The sequence below is a fragment of the Pseudophryne corroboree genome, chromosome 6, assembly GCF_028390025.1.
Source record: "Pseudophryne corroboree isolate aPseCor3 chromosome 6, aPseCor3.hap2, whole genome shotgun sequence".
Taxonomy (NCBI): Eukaryota; Metazoa; Chordata; class Amphibia; order Anura; family Myobatrachidae; genus Pseudophryne; species Pseudophryne corroboree.
Window position 1 is genome coordinate 801,638,829 of NC_086449.1, and position 13,062 is coordinate 801,651,890.

General features: G+C 48.3%; 1 long non-coding RNA gene across 1 annotated transcript in view; it reads left to right on the plus strand.

The window, feature by feature from the left end:
* Positions 1-1,378: 1,378 nt before the first annotated feature.
* Positions 1,379-13,062, plus strand: part of LOC134933597 (uncharacterized) — a 43,154-nt gene continuing 31,470 nt past the window's right edge. Inside the window, exon 1 of the long non-coding RNA XR_010179740.1 lies at positions 1,379-1,448. This is a non-coding gene — a long non-coding RNA (uncharacterized LOC134933597). The remainder of the gene's footprint in view (positions 1,449-13,062) is intronic.

The following is a 13,062-nucleotide window of genomic DNA, read 5'->3' on the forward strand; positions in this document are numbered from 1 at the left end:
TGCGGCAACCAGTGCAACTGAAATGCATCGCTAGACCCTGTGCAAAACTACATCGTTCGTTGTGCCCGTACGTCGTGCGTGTGCATTGCGCCGCATTCGCAGAACTGCCGATTTTAAACCTGATCGCTGCACTAAGAACAAATTCAGCTAGCGATCAACTCGGAATGACCCCCAATGTTGGAGGGTATGTGTATATAGAGGAAGGTGTGCAGTTCCTCTGTACGTACATCTACCACCATGTGTTCTCTGCCAATGTCTGCAGGTCTGAAATTCAAACTCTGAAAAGCTATTTAAGGGGGAATAGCAAAACCAGTGACTTTTCAAAGAAGACAATCAAGAAGGGACTCTGTGTGTGAAGGCCCTACTCACGGAGCGATCGCTGCTTAAAATCTAAGCAATCTGACTAGATTGCTTAGATTTTAAGCAGTGATCTCTCCATGTGTACCCCCCCAACCGTCGCTGCCGCTATATTGGCCTACATGCAGGCTCAATCTGGCAGGTCGCTCATTTCACCTGCCCCTCCCCCCGCTTGCTCAGCACACATCTCTCCCAACTACACCCAGTAGAACCTTATACACACTGCACCTTTACTTCTTACGGCAGATTCTTCACCAGCAGATATTGGTACGGAACATTCCAAAATACTGAAATTTTTTAGATAATGACATATTTGCTTTCTCATGTTTTAATGCACAAAATGATTAAAAATAGTGTAGAAATTATCTATAGAAGGTATATATGAAACATAAATTGTGTATACAGTATACACACACAATGATTAAAAAAACATTGTATAAAATGACCTTCAGGCTATGATTATAAGGTGTATATGAAACTAATGAATTCTGTGTTCAGACTTGAGTCCCATCCCCAAAATCTCCTTATAATATGCAAATATTCCAAAATACGGAAAAATCTGATCTCCAATATACTTCTGGTCCCAAGCAGTTTGGATAAGGGAGACTGAACTTGTATTTAGATAACACAGTATACTGCAAAATACAGTACAGGTTGAGTATCCCTTATCCAAAATGCTTGGGACCAGAGGTATTTTGGATATGGGATTTTTCCATATCTCCTATATATTTGCCTTAATCTGTGACTCTGTGCTCGTAACGCTGGGCGGAGTCACAGAGCTGGGCGGAGTCAACTGCATCTGCTGCAGGGAGCTACTCCATACCCAGTGCCAGCAGCAGTCAGGTGCAAGACCCTACCTTACAGTATAGGAGGTGAGGATGGCCACTAGCTGCCGGCTGCTGTGCCTGTCCTCCCCCCTCCAATCACCTGTGACAGCGGGCTGTGTGCTGTGCAGTGCGGGTCTCGAAAAGGGGGCGGGGCTACGGCGTCACGAGGGGCGGAGCTACACGGAATAGAGGGGCGGAGCTACACGGGACCAGACAGCTGAACAATGGTGGAATCAGCATTGCAGGGACGGCCAGCCAGACTTGGTAAGTGGAGGGTGAGAGAGAAATGTGTGTGCGTGTGTGTATAGTGTGTGTATATAGTGGGTGTGTATATAGTGGGTGTGTATATAGTGGGTGTGTATATAGTGTGTGGGTGTGTATATATATGGTGGGGTGTGTGTGTTTGTATATATGTGTGAATTGTGTGTGTGTGAGGTATGTCTGTGTGTGCGCACTTTATGGACGCCACTGCTGGGGGGGCCATTACATGCAAGGGCGCTACTAATATAGGGGGGGCATTACATATAAGGACGCTACTACTATAGGGGGGGCATTACGTATAAGGACGCTACTACTATAGGGGGGGCATTACATATAAGGACGCTACTACTTTAGGGGGGGGCATTACGTATAAGGACGCTACTACTATAGGGGTGCATTACGTATAAGGACGCTACTACTATGGGGGGGCATTACGTATAAGGACGCTACTACTATGGGGGGGCATTACGTATAAGGACGCTACTACTATAGGGGGGGGCATTACGTATAAGGACGCTACTACTATGGGGGGGGCATTACGTATAAGGAGGCTACTAATACTGGGGGGGCATTACATATAAGGACGCTACTACTGGGGGGGGCATTATGTATAAGGACTCTATTACTTCTGGGGGGCATTATGTATAAGGACGGTGCTACTACTACTGGGAGGGCATTACATGTAAGGATGCTACTACTACTGGGGGGGCATTATGTATAAGGACGGTACTACTACTGGGGGCACATTATGTATAAGGATGCTACTACTACAGGGGTGGCATTACGTATAAGGACGCTACTATTACTGTTGGGGGGCATTACATATAACTGCTACTACTACTGGGGGGCATTACGTATAAGGACGCTACTACTATTGGGGGGGCATTATGTATTAGGACGCTACTACTACTGGGGGGGCATTATGTATAAGGACGCTACTACTACTGGGGGGGCATTATGTATAAGGACGCTACTACTACTGGGGGGGCATTATGTATAAGGATGCTACTACTACTGGGGGGGCATTATGTATAAGGACGCTACTATTACTGTTGGGGAACATTACATATAACTGCTATTACTACTGGGGGGGCATTATGTATAAGGACACTACTACTATTGGGGGGGCATTACGTATATGGACGCTACTACTACGGGTGGGGCATTACGTATAAGATGAATAAGATTGTGCTACATTGTGGCGTAATTTTAAATAAGATTTTACTTACCGATAAATCTATTTCTCGTAGTCCGTAGTGGATGCTGGGGACTCCGTCAGGACCATGGGGATTAGCGGCTCCGCAGGAGACAGGGCACAAAAAGTAAGCTTTTAGGATCACATGGTGTGTACTGGCTCCTCCCCCTATGACCCTCCTCCAAGCCTCAGTTAGGTACTGTGCCCGGACGAGCGTACACAATAAGGAAGGATCTTGAATCCCGGGTAAGACTCATACCAGCCACACCAATCACACCGTACAACTTGTGATTTGAACCCAGTTAACAGTATGATAACAACGAAGGAGCCTCTGAAAAGATGGCCCACAACAATAATAATAACCCGATTTTTGTAACAATAATTATGTACAAGTAATGCAGACAATCCGCACTTGGGATGGGCGCCCAGCATCCACTACGGACTACGAGAAATAGATTTATCGGTAAGTAAAATCTTATTTTCTCTAACGTCCTAGTGGATGCTGGGGACTCCGTCAGGACCATGGGGATTATACCAAAGCTCCCAAACGGGCGGGAGAGTGCGGATGACTCTGCAGCACCGAATGAGAGAACCCCAGGTCCTCCTCAGCCAGGGTATCAAATTTGTAGAATTTTACAAACGTGTTCCCCCCTGACCACGTAGCTGCTCGGCAAAGTTGCAAAGCCGAGACCCCTCGGGCAGCCGCCCAAGATGAGCCCACCTTCCTTGTGGAATGGGCATTTACAGATTTTGGCTGTGGCAGGCCTGCCACAGAATGTGCAAGCTGAATTGTACTACAAATCCAACGAGCAATAGTCTGCTTAGAAGCAGGAGCACCCAGCTTTTTGGGTGCATACAATATAAACAGCAAGTCAGACTTTCTGACTCCAGCCGACCTGGAATTATATATATATATATATATATTTTCAGGGCCCTGACAACGTCTAGCAACTTGGAGTCCTCCAAGTCCCTAGTAGCCGCAGGCACCACAATAGGTTGTTTCAGGTGAAACGCTGACACCACCTTAGGAAGAAACTGGGGACGAGTCCGCAGTTCTGCCCTGTCCGAATGGAAAATCAAATATGGGCTTTTGTAAGACAAAGCCGCCAATTCTGACAATCGCCTGGCCGAGGCCAGGGCCAACAGCATGGTCACTTTCCAAGTGAGATATTTCAAATCCACAGATTTGAGCGGTTCAAACCAATATGATTTGAGGAATCCCAACACTACGTTGAGATCCCACGGTGCCACTGGAGGCACAAAAGGGGCTGTATATGCAATACTCCCTTGACAAATGTCTGGACTTCAGGAACTGAAGCCAATTCTTTCTGGAAGAAAATCTACAGGGCCGAAACTTGAACCTTAATGGACCCCAATTTGAGGCTCATAGACACTCCTGTTTGCAGGAAGTGCAGAAATCAACCTAGTTGAAATTTCTTCGTGGGGCCTTCCTGGCCTCACCCACGCAACATATTTTCACCACATGTGGTGATAACGTTGTGCGGTCACCTCCTTCCTGGCTTTGACCAGGGTAGGTATGACCTCTTCCGGAATGCCTTTTCCCTTAGGATCCGGCGTTCAACCGCCATGCCGTCAAACGCAGCCGCGGTAAGTCTTGGAACAGACATGGTACTTGCTGAAGCAAGTCCCTTCTTAGCTCCCGAGGCCATTAGTCCTCTGTGAGCATCTCTTGAAATTCCGGGTACCAAGTCCCTCTTGGCCAATCCGGAGCCACGAGTATAGTTCTTACTCCTCTACGTCTCATAATTCTCAATACCTTGGTTATGAGAAGCAGAGGAGGGAACACATACACAGACTGTTACACCCACGGTGTTACCAGGGCATCCACAGCTATCGCCTGAAGGTCTCGTGACCTGGCGCAATACCTGTCCCGTTTTTTGTTCGGGCGGGACGCCATCATGTCCACCTTTGGTCTTTCCCAACGGTTCACAATCATGCGGAAAACTTCCTGATGAAGTTCCCACTCTCCCGGGTGGAGGTCGTGCCTGCTGAGGAAGTCTGCTTCCCAGTCGTCCACTCCCGGAATGAACACTGCTGACAGTGCTATCACATGATTTTCCGCCTAGCGAAAAATCCTTGCAGTTTTGCCACTGCCCTCCTGCTTCTTGTGCCGCCCTTTCTGTTTACGTGGGCGACTGCCGTGATGTTATCCCACTGGATCAATACCGGCTGACCTTGAAGCAGAGGTCTTGCTAAGTTTACAGCATTATAAATTTGCTCTTAGCTCCAGTATATTTATGTGGAAAGAATTCTCCAGACTTGATCACACTCCCTGGAAATTTTTTCCCTGTGTGACTGCTCCCCAGCCTCTCAGGCTAGCCTCCGTGGTCACCAGCATCCAATCCTGAATGCCGAATCTGCGGCCCTCTAGAAGATGAGCACTCTGTAATCACCACAGGAGAGACACCCTTGTCCTTGGATATAGGGTTATCCCCTGATGCATCTGAAGATGCGATCCGGACCATTTGTCCAGCAGATCCCACTGAAGAGTTCTTGCGTGAAATCTGCCGAATGGAATCGCTTCGTAATAAGCCACCATTTTTACCAGGACTCTTGTGCAATGATGCACTGACACTTTTCCTGGTTTTAGGAGGATCCAGATTAGCTCGGATAACTCCCTGGCTTTCTCCTCTGGGAGAAACACCTTTTTCTGGACTGTGTCCAGAATCATCCCTAGGACCAGCAGACGTGTCGTTGGAACAACTGCGGTTTTGGAATATTTAGAATCCACCCGTGTTGTCGTAGAACTACTTGAGATAGTGCTACTCCGACCTCCAACTGTTCTCTGGACCTTGTTCTTATCAGGAGGTCGTCCATTTTCTTTGAAGACGAATCCTCATTTCGGTCATTACCTTGGTAAAGACCCGGGGTGCCAAGGACAATCCAACGGCATCGTCTGAAACGGATAGTGACAGTTCTGTACCACGAACCTGAGGTACCCTCGGTGAGAAAAGCAAATTTTGGGACATGGAGGTAAGCATCCCTGATGTCCCGGGACACCATATAGTCCCCTTCTTCCCGGTTCGCTATCACTGCTCTGAGTGACTCCATCTGGATTTGAACTTTTTTAAGTGTTCAAATATTTCAGATTTAGAATAGGTCTCACCTAGCCTTCTGGCTTCAGTACCATCATATAATGTGGAATAATACCCCTTTCCTTGTTGTAGGAGGGGTAATTTTATTATCACCTGCTGGGAATACAGCTTGTGAATTGTTTTCAATACTGCCTCCCTGTCGGAGGGAGACATTGGTACAGCAGACTACAGGAAACTGCGAGGGGGAAACGTCTCGACATTCCAATCTGTACCCCTTGGATACTACTTGTAGGATCCAGGGGTCCTGTACGGTCCCAGCGTCATGCTGAGAACTTGGTAGAAGCGTTGGAGGGCTTCTGTTCCTGGGAATGGGCTGCCTGCTGCAGTCTTCTTCCCTTTCCTCTATCCCTGGACAGATATGACTCTTATAGGGACGAAAGGACTGAGGCTGAAAAGATGGTGTCTTTTTCTGCAGAGATGTGACTTAGGGTAAAAAACGGTGGATTTTCCAGCAGTTGCCGTGGCCACCAGGTCCCATGGACCGACCCCAAATAACTCCTCCCCTTTATACGGCAATACATCTTTGTGCCGTTTGGAATCTGCATCACCTGACCACTGTCGTGTCCATAAACATCTTCTTGCAGATATGGACATCGCATTTACTCTTGATGCCAGAGTGCAAATATCCCTCTGCGCATCTCGCATATATAGAAATGCATCCTTTAAATGCTCTATAGTCAATAAAATACTGTCCCTGTCAAGGGTATCAATATTTTTAGTCAGGGAATCCGACCAAGCCACCTCAGCTCTGCACATCCAGGCTGAGGCGATCGCTGGTCGCAGTATAACACCAGCATGTGTGTGTATACTTTTTAGGATATTTTCCAGCCTCCTATCAGCTGGCTCCTTAAGTATGGCCCTATCTGTAGATGGTACCGCCACTTGTTCTGATAAGCATGTGAGCGCCTTATCCACCCTAAGGGGTGTTTCCCAACGCGCCCTAACTTCTGGCGGGAAAGGGTATACCGCCAATAATTTTCTATCGGGGGAAACCCACGCATCATCACACACTTCATTTAATTTATCTGATTCAGGAAAAACTACAGGTAGTTTTTTCACATCCCACATAATACCCTTTTTTGTGGTACTTGTAGTATCAGAAATATGTAACACCTCCTTCATTGCCCTTAACGTGTGGCCCTAAAGGAAAATACGTTTGTTTCTTCACCGTCGACACTGAAATCAGTGTCCGTGTCTGGGTCTGTGTCGACCGACTGAGGTAAATGGGCGTTTTACAGCCCCTGACGGTGTTTGAGACGCCTGGACAGGTACTAATTTGTTCGCCGGCCGTCTCATGTCGTCAACCGGCTTGCAGCGTGTTGACATTATCACGTAATTCCATAAATAAGCCATCCATTCCGGTGTCGACTCCCTAGAGAGTGACATCACCATTACAGGCAATTTGCTCCGCCTCCTCACCAACATTTTCCTCATACATGTCGACACACACGTACCGACATACAGCACACACATAGGGAATGCTCTGATAGAGGACAGGACCCACTAGCCCCTTGGGGAGACAGAGGGAGAGTTTGCCAGCACACACCAAAACGCTATAATTATACAGGGACAACCTTTATATAAGTGTTCCTCCCTTATAGCATTTAATATATATTCATATCGCCAAATCAGTGCCCCCCCTCTCTGTTTTAACCCTGTTTCTGTAGTGCAGTGCAGGGGAGAGCATGGGAGCCTTCCCACCAGCATTTCTGTGAGGGAAAATGGCGCTGTGTGCTGAGGAGAATAGGCCCCGCCCCCTTTTCGGCGGGCTTCTTCTCCGGAGTTTGTGATATCTGGCAGGGGTTAAATACATCCATATAGCCTCAAGGGCTATATGTGATGTATTTTTCGCCATACAGGTATTATACATTGCTGCCCAGGGCGCCCCCCCCCCCCGCGCCCTGCACCCTCCGTGACCGCTGTGTGAAGTGTGCTGACAACAATGGCGCACAGCTGCAGTGCTGTGCGCTACCTGATGAAGACTGAAAGTCTTCTGCCGCCTGGTTCCGGACCTCTTCAATCTTCAGCATCTGCAAGGGGGGTCGGCGGCGCGGCTCCGGGACGAACCCCAGGGCGAGACCTGTGTTCCGACTCCCTCTGGAGCTAATGGTGTCCAGTAGCCTAAGAAGCCAATCCATCCTGCACGCAGGTGAGTTCACTTCTCTCCCCTAAGTCCCTCGATGCAGTGAGCCTGTTGCCAGCAGGACTCACTGAAAATAAAGAACCTAAAAACTTTTTCTAAGCAACTCTTTAAGAGAGCCACCTAGATTGCACCCTGCTCGGACGGGCACAAAAACCTAACTGAGGCTTGGAGGAGGGTCATAGGGGGAGGAGCCAGTACACACCATGTGATCCTAAAAGCTTACTTTTTGTGCCCTGTCTCCTGCGGAGCCGCTAATCCCCATGGTCCTGACGGAGTCCCCAGCATCCACTAGGACGTTAGAGAAAATGGGGGTACTATTGTGTGGCCATGCCTCTTAGTTGTGAGACCACACCACTTTCCCCGATGCACAACAAAGGAATATGGGAGGGCGCAAAGTTCATAGTTTGCAGGGGGGCGCCGAACACCCTAGCCCTGGCCCTGGCCACCAGTAGCAAAAGTACACCACGGCCACTGACACTATCTGCAGGGAGGGAAACAGCGCTGATATGGAGGGTACTTGCAGGCAGCGAGTCGCCGCCCGCAGCTCCTCTCCCACCTACACACCATACCTGCCGCCTGACACCCACACCCCAGGGAGAGGGCGCTAGCTCAGGCACCGCTAGATCAGCATCTGCAGCATACAGACAAGGGCTGCCATGCTCAGCGGCAAGCGGTGCGGAGCATGTGCAGCGGGACAGCGCCAGGACGGGACACGCACTAATCAACATTGCTGCTGGGCCGGAGCTCCCTCCGTCTGCAGCCTAAGGACGCGCGCCGCACCTCTCCAGGGAAACACCATGCCTGCCCGCCCACAGGGCTCCGGACGCTTACCTATGCTCCGCGATCACAGCAGCTGACGCTGCCATGCAGGATGGAGGAATGACGCCCGTCAGACGGGGCGGACAGTGTGCGGCGGAACGGGGCCAGGAAGGAATGCTGACCACGACCCATTGCTGCTGGGTCTGAGCTCCCTCCCTCTGCAGTCACCATCTCACAGCAGCAGCCTGGAGGTTAGTGGCCACCACGGCCCGCACATCCTTACCTCACACATACCTCACACATGAGAGCAAAGGTACACACACTGTGACATCACACCTGTAGCCCACCCCTATATCTGCTAAGTACTCCCCGTCACTATGCCCTGTCACCCTCATCCTGCTCTCTAACTGCCTGTCTGTGTACTGGCCTTCACCCCTCTCACACCATCACCAACCCTCACTAACTACCACAGAGACTATGTGCACTGATATCTGCCCCTCCACCACCTGCAGCGCCCCTGGACCCCTCCCCATCCCCCGCAAACCCCCGCACCTGCCCCTCCACCACCCGTGGCACCCCCACCCACTGCGCCTTCGGACCCCCTAACCCACCCGCAGTGTCTTCCAAACCCCTCCCCCATCTGCAGCAGCCCCTCCCCCATCCGCCACACCCCAAATCTGGCTCTCCCCTGCCCGCTGCACCTTTGGATCCCCTACCCCACCCACGCAGCAGGCCCTTCCCAATCCGCATCGCCTACACCATTCGCAACAGCACCGCACCCGCCACTCCCCCACCCACGTTACCCCCGCATCCACCCCTCCCCCACCCACCGCGCCCCCTGGACACCTCCCCCATCCACTGCACACCCGCACCCACCCCTTCCCCATCTGCAGCGCCTTCGGAACCCCTCCTCCATCCGCAACAGCCCTGCAGCTGCCATCCCCCACCTGCGACACCCCTGCTCCTACCCCACCCACAGCGCCTTCATACCCCCTCCCCCATCCGCGGTCCCCACTCCCCAAACCCCTTCCTGTTGCAAGGGACTACGCCCCCTTCACCATCGGACGCCCTATCATTGTGCAATATTCAAACACTAACAAAACTAGGAATGCAGGTAATACTCCATATATTGAACCCCAGAAAGGCGTGCAGGGGTTAAGGGGGCGTAGCCCCTTCCGACGGTGTGAAGAGCGCCCGTAGGGCGCGATGAAGCACCTAGTTTTGGAATAATTGCATACCATAATGAGATATCATAGTGATGGGACCTAAATCTAAGCACAGAATGCATTTATGTTTCATATTCACTTTATACACACAGCCTGGAGGTAATATTAGCCAATATTTTTTATAACTTTGTGCATTAAACAAAGTGTGTGTACATTCACACAATTCATTTATGTTTCATATACACCTTATACACACAGCCTGAAGGTCATTTAATACAATATTTTTAATAACTTTGTGTATTAAACAAAGTTTGTGTACATTGAGCCATCAGAAAACAAAGGTTTCACTATCTCACTCTCACTCAAAAAAGTCCGTATTTCGGAATATTCCGTATTTCAGAATATTTGGATATGGGATACTCAACCTGTATTATAACAACATACTACATATATGTTCCTATACCCAATATTTGGTAGTAAAACCAGATTTTCATTATAAACAGTATATACAGTATTTCCAAACGTACTCAGGGATGGGGGGGGGGGGGGGGGGAACAGCCTTTAACAAAAACTAAGACATCTCAGAAGGGAAGAGAAGCTCAATGCATCCAACGCAAATGGCACGGCTAAATGTCAGCTGCAACGGCTGGGTGCGGTGGAAGATCCTTCGCCCCTCCAAAATATATATCTCAACAGTCAATAGATCAGGATCATATATGGTCGACACGCACAAGGTCAACAGGGTCAAAGGTCGACAGGTGACAAAGGGTCAACTGGGAAAGTAAATAGTCCACACGGATAGGAAATCAAGTAAATGTTGGGAAAACGTAAAAAAAAAAAAATAAATACTTGTGTCAACCATTTGTGTATTGCCCATGATCATATCGCCATATTCAACATGTCGACCTTTTGTACCCGTCATCCTAATGCATGTCAACCTTCTGGTGTTGAATTATTGACTGTCGACATACATACACATATATATATATATATATATATATATATATATATATATATATGAAGAATATACTCATCAGACCATTACGTAATGATTGCACTAAAAATATTTATCATGAACGTTATACAGTCAGGAGAGGAATTGATCAGGTAAATGTTATGGGCCCTACACACTAATAGATACGCCGCCGAGCTACCCGGCAGCGGGGGGGGGGGGGGGGGGGGGGGGGGGGGGCAGTGACGGGGGGGAGTGAAGTTTCTTCACTCCCCCAGTCACCCGGCTTCATAGCAGTGCAGGCAAATATGGACGAGATTGTCCATATTAGCCTGCATGCGCAAGAGACGGAGCACCAGCGATGAACGAGCGCGGGGGCCGCGCATCGTTCATCGCTGGGAGCCTCCAAACTGAAAGATATGAACGGTATCTCGTTCATATCTTTCAGTATTATCTGCCAGTGTGTAGGGCCCATTAGATGTGGCTTACTTATAATATTTGCATAAAGTTACAATTGCCCAACTTTTTTGCTTTACCCCACACTCTCCAGCCGACCTACTTTGTTACAGGCTCAATTAAGGCCTAAAGGATCCGATCTTGGTGCAATCTACAGTATGTCTGTGTGGAACAAGGTATTGAGCAAACAAGGCCTTACATCCTCCGACCACCGGGATCTTAACCGGATCCCCTGCAGACTCCCTAAATAATATAGGGGATATGTAAGTGAATATTAAAAAATATTATAGGTCATCAGCAAATATGGAATCCTTGGGTCTTCCAGACGTGCCAAGACCTCACTGTGTAGAAAGGGAGGCGGTGGTGGAGGAAACCCCTACCAGCCCCCCAACACACACACAGTTAACACCAACCCCACTTTCCCTTTCATTTCCATAAATACACTTAGACTTTGCATTACAACCCGTGCCCCCCCCCCCCCAAGCCCTTCCCTGCCGTCTTTCTTTCTGACCACATTCATTTGTAGATGAGAAGGTTAGTAAAGACGTTTGTTAACTACACAATGGCCATTTGACGCATTGATAATTAAAATAATAAGTAGACAACCCAGTTAAAAATAAGTCTCCATAACTCGGTCTTACCAGTTATTATTTCTCCTTCTATAGCTTATTACTTATGGTAAAGATCAAACGTCACCTCTAATACTGGCTTTCTGTATTTTGGTCAGTATTTATTATCATGTCATTGCTGTGGTTTCAACTGCACTACAAAGTCGCCACGGTGACGGTGTTTTCTAGATGATTATTCTATTGCTTGATTAATAAAAGCATCATGATCTCCATCAAATAGGCCAGCGCATTCTAACAATTGCAGAATTTAGTTTTCCACATTTGCAGAAAAATGCAAAAAACATGAAGGATATTCCAGAAGAGCTGACAATCTAAAGTGTGTAAATATACAGCAGCATTGAGGCGGTTCATAGTTCATGTTTATAATATAGGGTAAAAGAGAAGTGGTTAATTTCACAATCACATTTTAGAACAATATGGGGGGGTGGGGGGGAGGGGGGGAGACGTGCAATGCAGAGGAAAAGGGGCCAATAAACTTGAATACAGATGTGTACTCTTTCATCTTTGCTGCAGTCATGCTAAACAGCCCTTCAAGTGGCGCCATGCCCTGGTGGGATTCGGTAGCGCAGAGCATCTATTTTTGCGTCTTTTGTCGCAACAATGCGTCTTAGAAGAAATGTAATGTAACAGGACGCACAAGCAACCTCTGCTGATTAAAATTATATACGGCATGTCTATATCCTGCGTGTAACAGCGGCGCCATCTGCATCTGAAATGAATCGTTACAGTTTTTCCAGGAAAACTCTGTAGCTTGGCATTTTGTATGCAAATACAGTCGCAGTCACACACAGTATATAGGCATGCTGCACATCGTTTTAATCATTTTTATCAGCAGAAGCTGCTCGTGCATCCTATTGCATTACATTCGCGACAGGAGACACAAAAGTAGACGCTCAGCACTACCGAGTCACATGGCACTCACGCATTATGCGCAACACGACTTGTAGCACATTAAGCAAAATTGTAAGCGGACACATCTGTATGTCAGAGCTGTTACAGCAGAGAAGTCACTTCATGCTTAGCCATGATGTGCACATCGCTGCAATAAGACCCACTCCATCTGTAGGTCCTATAAAACATGCACACCTATTCCATACCATGACGTGATTTTCATCATACAACACAGACAGAATGGGCACAAATTACTTCGGCAACAGAACAAGTTCTGCATAGTGAAAAATCATTGCCTTTTCAGCCATAC